Below are 8,011 nucleotides of genomic sequence, written 5' to 3'. Positions count from 1 at the left end.
GAGGTCATGGGGGTCGTGGGGAGGGGATCGCTAGGGTTCGATCGGGTGGATAAGGGGGAGTGGATTGGATCGGGGGGAGTAGGGTACGTGGGGGTAGGTTAGGGCTACGGTGGGAAGAGAGTGGGTTAGTAGGTAGGGGGTGGGCCAGCCTGGGGTTGGCCTGGTGGCCCAGTTGCCAGCTGGGCCGAGGCCCAAAGGGGGGGTTCTTTTCCTTTTTCTTTTTTTTGTATTGCTTTGTTTTCTGTTTTTATTATTTTATTTCTTTACTATTTTCATTTGAAGTTTCTTTTATTTTAGTTTTATAAAATACCAAATAAGCACCTAAATTAGTATTACTAATTAGTCCACTGCCAAAATTATTTTGGCACACTGTTAAATTAGTTTGTAATTGTTTATTTTTTAAAGCATTTAAATAATTGTTCTCGCTACTATTTTATTCATCTTATAGCATTTAAATGTTAAATAAAGTATGGTTTCTCCACCATAACCACATATGCATTATCTGGCACTTTAGTTTTAATATTTAAAAGTTTTTGATGTTTGCCTCAATTTTGAATTTGAATTTGAATCGGTTTCGAACTAACGCGAGATTAACAACAGTAATCGAGGTGACGTGGCATCATTTGCAGAGGTTACTGTAGCTTAATTATCCGGGCGTCACAATTCTCCTCCACTACAAGAAATCTCGTCCCGAGATTTAAGAGGGGAGTATGGGGGGAGGGATTTGGTTGCGAAATTCTAACGAATCTTCTCGGCTTTGGTTGCTCTTCTCGAAGAGGTCGATCCATACTGTTGATGTCTGCATTCCTATGTATCAATGCATCATGATGAAGTTGCCGTCCTTCCTTCAGGATCTTCACCGTACTTACGAAAGGATAAGGAGGGATCTCCGGGAGAACAGACCCTTGCAAGGTTGTCTATCTAGTAGATAACATCGGGGAAGGTGGCGAAAAGTAACTCTCGAATTGAACCCTTAGAAAATATCGAGAGCAAGGTAAGAAGGTATCATTAGAAGTTTCGAGCGGGCGGGCAATCGTTCGATGCCTAAAACAGAGCGTGAAAGGAGTTCAAAGCAACGAGAATAAGTATTATGTTTGATACCAGAATTGATGATCTCTCGGACGGTGGCTCGTGAATCCCGTACGAGGCCACATGCGAGGAATAACTTTGGGAACAGGGGGTGTACAGGAGAGTCGGGTTTCGATCCTGTGAAACTGTGGGTTATGGGCCCACCATGTGGGGTAAAATCAAGAAGGGTGCCAACATTTGCACGGTCATGATAGCAAGGTAGGTCAGAGGATAGCCTGTCAGTTATGTTGGCAACAACGCTGGTACCAAGGGCGAGGGACGAAGAGAACCATTTTCCTGCTCGTTAAGACGAGGCGGACCAATAGGCAAAGTTCTCGTCCATCGGCGGCTACCGGAATGTCATCAACAATAGTATCAAGGTCTTTCTGATAGAGTTGTACACCGAGGTGCTTACAAAAGCGGTGACTTATTACTGCTTAGATCATATGGATCACAAGGGAGGTTAAACCAAACAATGGAAAGGAAAATATGATTACCAAGTTAAACAGAACAATGGAAAGGAAAATGTGTTTAAACACATATTTCAAGGGTATATCCTTCCCAAGGGCAATTAGAGCATGATATCCAAGACAGGATATAATGTAGAAAACTCTTTAGGTACGGGAGAGAATTTTCATGACATTACCCATACAACGGTGTTTGGATAATTTAGCAGGAAACATTGAACATTGGGCTTCAAATGTTCCTGTTGAAAATCGGAGTACCATAGACATGCTTCGAGATAGCATTGACACGGTCAACAGGTGAAGGTCAGACTTTGGAAACAAAAAGGATCCATCAGGAACAACTTATAGAATAAATCTTACAATTTTCTCACGGAAGAATGACTAACCTTGCCAAAAGGAAACTATAACAATAGGTCCTCCGGCCAGGTGTGCTAGGCATGACATCATCTTACCGGGTCATATAAAGACCAATGTTATAACTCATGGAAATATGTTCCAACCATCATATCTGACCGAGGTTCAGATCCGATTGGTGTCAGGAAACCTCCGTCTTAGGATGCCTGAGAAGAAAAGGTGCAACGCAATTGACAAGATAACATTATAAGATTCTCGGGCAATGAACTATGGAAGCGAGTTCGAATACAAGGATTCATCATCATTAAACCAAGGAGAGGATGAGAGGGTGGCTGATGGAATCAGCGGCAATTTATCTAGATTAACAAAAGATGGATTTCCACAATTATGTGAACAAGGAGATAACATTTGTCAGATCAAATGGTATAATGATGTATGCTCGAGGAAAACATACACAATTAAACATTGGTTGAAATGTGCACCCGAAATCTGGGCTAGGTAGCACAAACTATGTTAGAATGGCGGTTCGATAACCAATGGTCTAAGAATGAAATGTTGACCATTAACTTCAAAGCAATAAGGTTGCCAAAAGTTTTAAAATTACTAGTCCATCTGTCGGTATTCCTGTTAGGGACAACACGGGGACCAAGAAAAGAATGGTGATGGTGAAGTATCACTTATATCAAGAATTCTCAAGAGGTGGTGAAATTCTCACAACATCGTTGACAAAAGGCAGTAATACTTCAAGGTAGATCATAATACGGGCTGGATAGTAAGTTGCATCCATAACATGAACAAGTTTGTGATGAAAGGAAGGTAAGGATGTTGTTGATGGTAAATGAAATTACCAAGGAATGAGGATGGCACTTATCATCAAGAATTCCATTGATATCCTGGAAGGAGTCAAAATGTTGATGATGATCACGACAATTTGTTGTCGAGAGAATCCACGAAGAAGCAATTGAACAACGACTGCATCAAGCAAAAGGACTGATGCAACAAAAGATTATTGGAGCCACAGATACGACACAAACTCGAAATCAAGCTCACTGTTTTTAAGGCGAAGTTATATGAGGAGGAAGATCGACGTAAGGTTAGCTCAACGTCGAAAATTGTGCTCCGGAAAGAAGGACCGGGTAGCATAGTTAAAATGTTGCACGATAATGATATGGCCGATCAGGCTAGGAATGGCGTGATCGGGTAGAAACTCGTACTTAAAGAAGATTATCAAGAGTTGTTGAACCGTAGTGCAGACTCGGTTCAGTTATCGGTGTCTTTGAGTGTTTAATAACTCAGAGCCCATGAAAAACTGTAATCAGTGAGAATGTAGCACTTGATGAAGAACTCACGAGAAGTTATACAGTTCCATGATAATCTCGAGATACCAGGGGGTAATACTCGAAGACGAATCAAAGTAGAGGTTGGACTGGGGTATTGATCCGCAGAAGACAAATGTTTAAACTTGCCCGAGAAATGGGAACAAAGAATAACAATATGGTCGAAACCATAACTACAAGGGGTCCAATTTAATGACACCGAAAGAATTACTCGAATGAGTAAATATTAGGCAAGAAGCTTCCATGATAAGTTCCACATCGGGTCCATGGGCATGAACATAGAGTTCAAGGTCGACTCCCACTTCTCCAATGCATAACCTTTCATTCACTTCTCGCTTTCGATGAAGTTGTAGTGTTGACATATTATCTGGCAAAACACCAGAAGAGTATGACTCGTGAAAACTCTCGGGTGCATACGGTTAGGGAAGGCATAGGTTCAACCCATAGGGGCATCTTATTAACATGTACCACAAACATCAGGAGTAATTATCACCAGCTCGAAAGTAGAGCATGGTTGGCCAAGAAGATGATACAATGTACCAAGGGCATTATGTATCAGGTAAAGAACTCACAAGAATTTTGGTTGTGAAGGACAATGTCGGATAATAACCCAGCAATGGTTATGGCAGTCCACAATGGGGCTGATGTGAGTATCGGAACTCAATCAAAGGAAGAAGGAATGCCAAGGCATCGGATTATAGAAACAACTGACTAATTTAGAGCTCAATTGTTAAGGAATTATCATTTACAAAGCGAAGGATCAGAAGCAGACACTCTGATCAAGGATGGATAAGTTCAATAGACTTAGGGGCACAATCAACGACAATTTAATTGGCGAGAACCAGCTCATGATTAAAACGACGTCTGAGACGGAAGGATGAATTCTAGGGTCTGTTTGAGGATTGCAAGCTTTCGCAACAAATCGAATTAACGGACTCAAAATGACAATGACAATGGATGTCAACAAGATTACTAGACTTATGGGATTAACCATAATGCCAGCAATCAAGAATTTCAAGAGCAATAGGATGCTCAGGATTTTCGAAAGATCAAATGATATTTCGAGGATTGGTGACATACATGAATCAACTGGGGATGAGTAGATACTCGGTAAGTGCGAGAAATTATCCGTAGGGGTATTCAGGTGGTAAGGAAGTGCAAGGCAGTAGGCATAAGTATTCTAAGAATAACAACGAGTATTTCAGGGCATCTTGTAATAAAAAGAGTAACTGGGAACTAAGTAAGAACAGTGTATGAATTTATTCATAGGGATATTTCGGTGGTAGTGAATTGCAAAAGCAATGGGCAGTCCCGAAAGAGTATCGGAAAGTAACTTTGAAATCTTCATGTGTAGTCGGCGATCATCTGGACTGAAGGGGCTCTCCGGGAGAAAGCATTTTCGAGAACCTAAAGTTAGATTTTAGAAAATCATTTAACCCGAATAGAAGAGAGATCAGAATCCCAGAGTATAGACGAGGAATAAAAGATCCTACTACCACCCAATGGCGACGTGTGCCGGTAAGACACACAACCATGTTAGTAAATGTTTTTGCAACGTCTAGACTCGACTTCGGCCAAGGAGTTGGGAAGGGGGATTCCTACAGGCAGTTGGCTCTGCTACCAACTTGTGACGCCCCCGATTCAATCGTACACTAATCATACACGCAAACATGTACGATCAAGATCAGGGACTCACGGGAAGATATCACAACACAACTCTACAAATAAAATAAGACATACAAGCATCATAATACAAGCCAGGGGCCTCGAGGGCTCGAATACAAGTGCTCGATCATAGACAAGTCAGCGGAAGCAACAATATCTGAGTACAGACATAAGTTAAACAAGTTTGCCTTAAGAAGGCTAGCACAAACTGGGATACAGATCAAAAGAGGCGCAGGCCTCCTGCCTGAGATCCTCCTAACTACTCCTGGTCGTCATCAGCGGGCTGCACATAGTAGTAGGCACCTCCGGTGTAGTAGGGGTCGTCATCGACGGTGGCGTCTGGCTCCTGGACTCCAGCATCTGGTTGCGACAACCAGAAAGAAAGGAAAAGGGGAAAGGGGGGGGGGAAAGCAACCGTGAGTACTCATCCAAAGTACTCGCAAGCAAGGAACTGCACTACATATGCATGGGTATATGTGTAAGGAGGCCATATCAATGGACTGAACTACAGAATGCCAGAATAAGAGGGAGATAGCTAGTCCTATCGAAGACTACGCTTCTGGCAGCCTCCGTCTTGCAGCATGTAGAAGAGAGTAGATTGAAGTCCTCCAAGTAGCATCTCCAAGTAGCATCTCCAAGTAGTATCTCCAGTAGCATGGCATAGCATAATCCTACCCGGCGATCCTCCCCTCGTTGCCCTGTGGAAAAGCGATCACCGGGTTCTCTGTGGAACTTGGAAGGGTGTGTTTTATTAAGTATCCGATTCTAGTTGTCATAAGGTCAAGGTACAACTCCAAGTCGTCCTATTACCGAAGATCACGGCTATTCGAATAGATTAACTTCCCTGCAGGGGTGCACCACATAACCCAACACGCTCGATCCCATTTGGCCGGACACACTTTCCTTGGTCATGTCCGGCCTCGGAAGATCAACACGTCGCAGCCCCACCTAGGCACAACAGAGAGGTCAGCACGCCGGTCTAAATCCTATGCGCGCAGGGGTCTGGGCCCATCGCCCATTGCACACATGCACGTTGCGTACGCGGCCGGTGAGCAGACCTAGCAACCTCCATTACAAAGGAAGTTGCGTTAACGCAGTCCAACCCGGCGCGCTCCGCTCAGTCGCTGACGTCAAGAAGGCTTCGGCTGATACCACGATGTCGAGTGCCCTTAACTTTCCCGCGTAGTTGGTTAGTGTGTATAGGCCAGTAGCCAGACTCAGATCAAATACCAAGATCTCGTTAAGTGTGTTAAGTATCCGCGAACGCCGAACAGGGCCAGGCCCACCTGTCTCCTAGGTGGTCTCAACCTGCCCTGTCGCTCCGCCACAAGTAACAGTCGGGGGCCGTCGGGAACCCAGGCCCACCTCTACCGGGATGGAGCCACCTGTCCTTTCAGCCCCCTCATCAGAATCACTTGCGGGTACTCATCGAGCTGACCCGACTTTAGTCACCATCTGTATAATATGTATGTGTGTATAGTATATACCCGTGATCACCTCCCGAGTGATCACGGCCCAATAGTATAGCAAGGCAGACTAACAAGAATGTAGGGCCAATGATGATAAACTAGCATCCTATACTAAGTATTTAGGATTGCAGGTAAGGTATCAACAGATGTAGCAACAATGTCAGGCTATGCATCAGAATAGGATTAACGGAAAGCAGTAACATGCTACACTACTCTAATGCAAGCAGTATAGAGGAGAATTAGGCGATATCTGGTGATCAAGGGAGGGGGGCTTGCCTGGTTGATCAGACAAGAAGGAGGGTCGTCGGTGACGTAGTTGATCACAGTGGCATCAGCGGCAGTCTCGGGGTCTACCGGAGAGAAGAGGGGGGAAGAAACAGTAAATACATAGCAAGCAAGAGCATAACAGGATAACAGACAGAGCTAGACGTGTTCTAACGCGGTGCAACACGTTACCGGCGAAGGGGGATAACATCCGGGAATGTTTCCCCAGGTTTAGCATTTTTGGACAAACGAATTGGAGGGGAAAATTTCCATGTTCGCTATGCTAGGAGTGTGTGGCGGACGAATGGAGGGTGTAACCGGATTCGTCTCGTCGTTCTGAGCAACTTTCATGTACAAAGTATTTTCATCCGAGTTACGGCTTATTTTATATTAATTATCAAAGTTTTAATCATTTTTTTAATTATTATTAATTCATAACAAAATATTAAAATGCTAGGGGTACACAGAGTTGTACCCAACAGAATGCAATGTGAGGCTGACAGGTGGGGTCCGGGGGTCCAGTCAGCAGTTGACTGGGTCAATTCTGACCAATGGGGTCCATGTGTCATACTCTGTAGTTAACCTATTAGTTAGTTTAATAAGTGATTAGTTAATTTAACAGATCTAATTAACTTAATTAATTCACTAATCAATTAATTAATAAATAAATAATTAAAATCTTTATTAAATTCATTTCTTTCTTTTTATTTATAACGTTCAAGGGGGGGTGGGTCCCGGTTGTCATTGGCCTAAAGGGCCGTAGCGGGCGCTGGCACAGGCGGGTTACGGGTGCTGGGCATGCGGGCACTGGCCGCAGCCCGCCCGTGTGTGGCTGGGCGCCGACGTGGGGCGGGCGCCGGGGGTGGCAGCAGGAAGGCCACGACAGGGTGGAGTGCGGCGGCAAGTGGCAACGGTAGCAGGGCGGAGCGGGACGATGAAGCGATAGGCGTGCGCGCACGGTGGCGCGTCGGGGGGTTAGGCGTGGGCCAGGCAAGGCCAGTGCGTGGTGACCTCGGTGCAGGGGCTACTCGGGGCGACGGAGCGCAATCGGGCGCGGGCAGAGTAAGAGCGGGACGACGAGGAGAGGGAAGCAGGGGGATAGGGTTCTCACCCCCGTTGCAGGGGAGTTGGGCGGCGAGGCGTGATGGCGCCGGCGATGGAGAGACGAAGACGCGTGCGACGGGGACGAGGCATTCCGGCGGGTTCCAGGCATGGTGCGGTCGCAAACGGGGCGGCACCGGTGCGGAGGCGTCGGGGACGCGGCGGGGCGGAGTCGAGTGGCGTCGTTGGCGACGTGGACGGCGAGGCGCCGGCTGGGGAAAGGCTCCGGCGACGGGGAGGTTGGCGATGGCGATAGGGCGCAGAGGCGAGCCGGCGGGGTCGAGGC

Source organism: Triticum dicoccoides, chromosome 1B (genome assembly GCF_002162155.2).
Source record: "Triticum dicoccoides isolate Atlit2015 ecotype Zavitan chromosome 1B, WEW_v2.0, whole genome shotgun sequence".
Taxonomy (NCBI): domain Eukaryota; kingdom Viridiplantae; phylum Streptophyta; class Magnoliopsida; order Poales; family Poaceae; genus Triticum; species Triticum dicoccoides.
The sequence above is the reverse complement of the archived record's forward strand: the minus strand, read 5'-3'. Positions refer to the sequence as shown.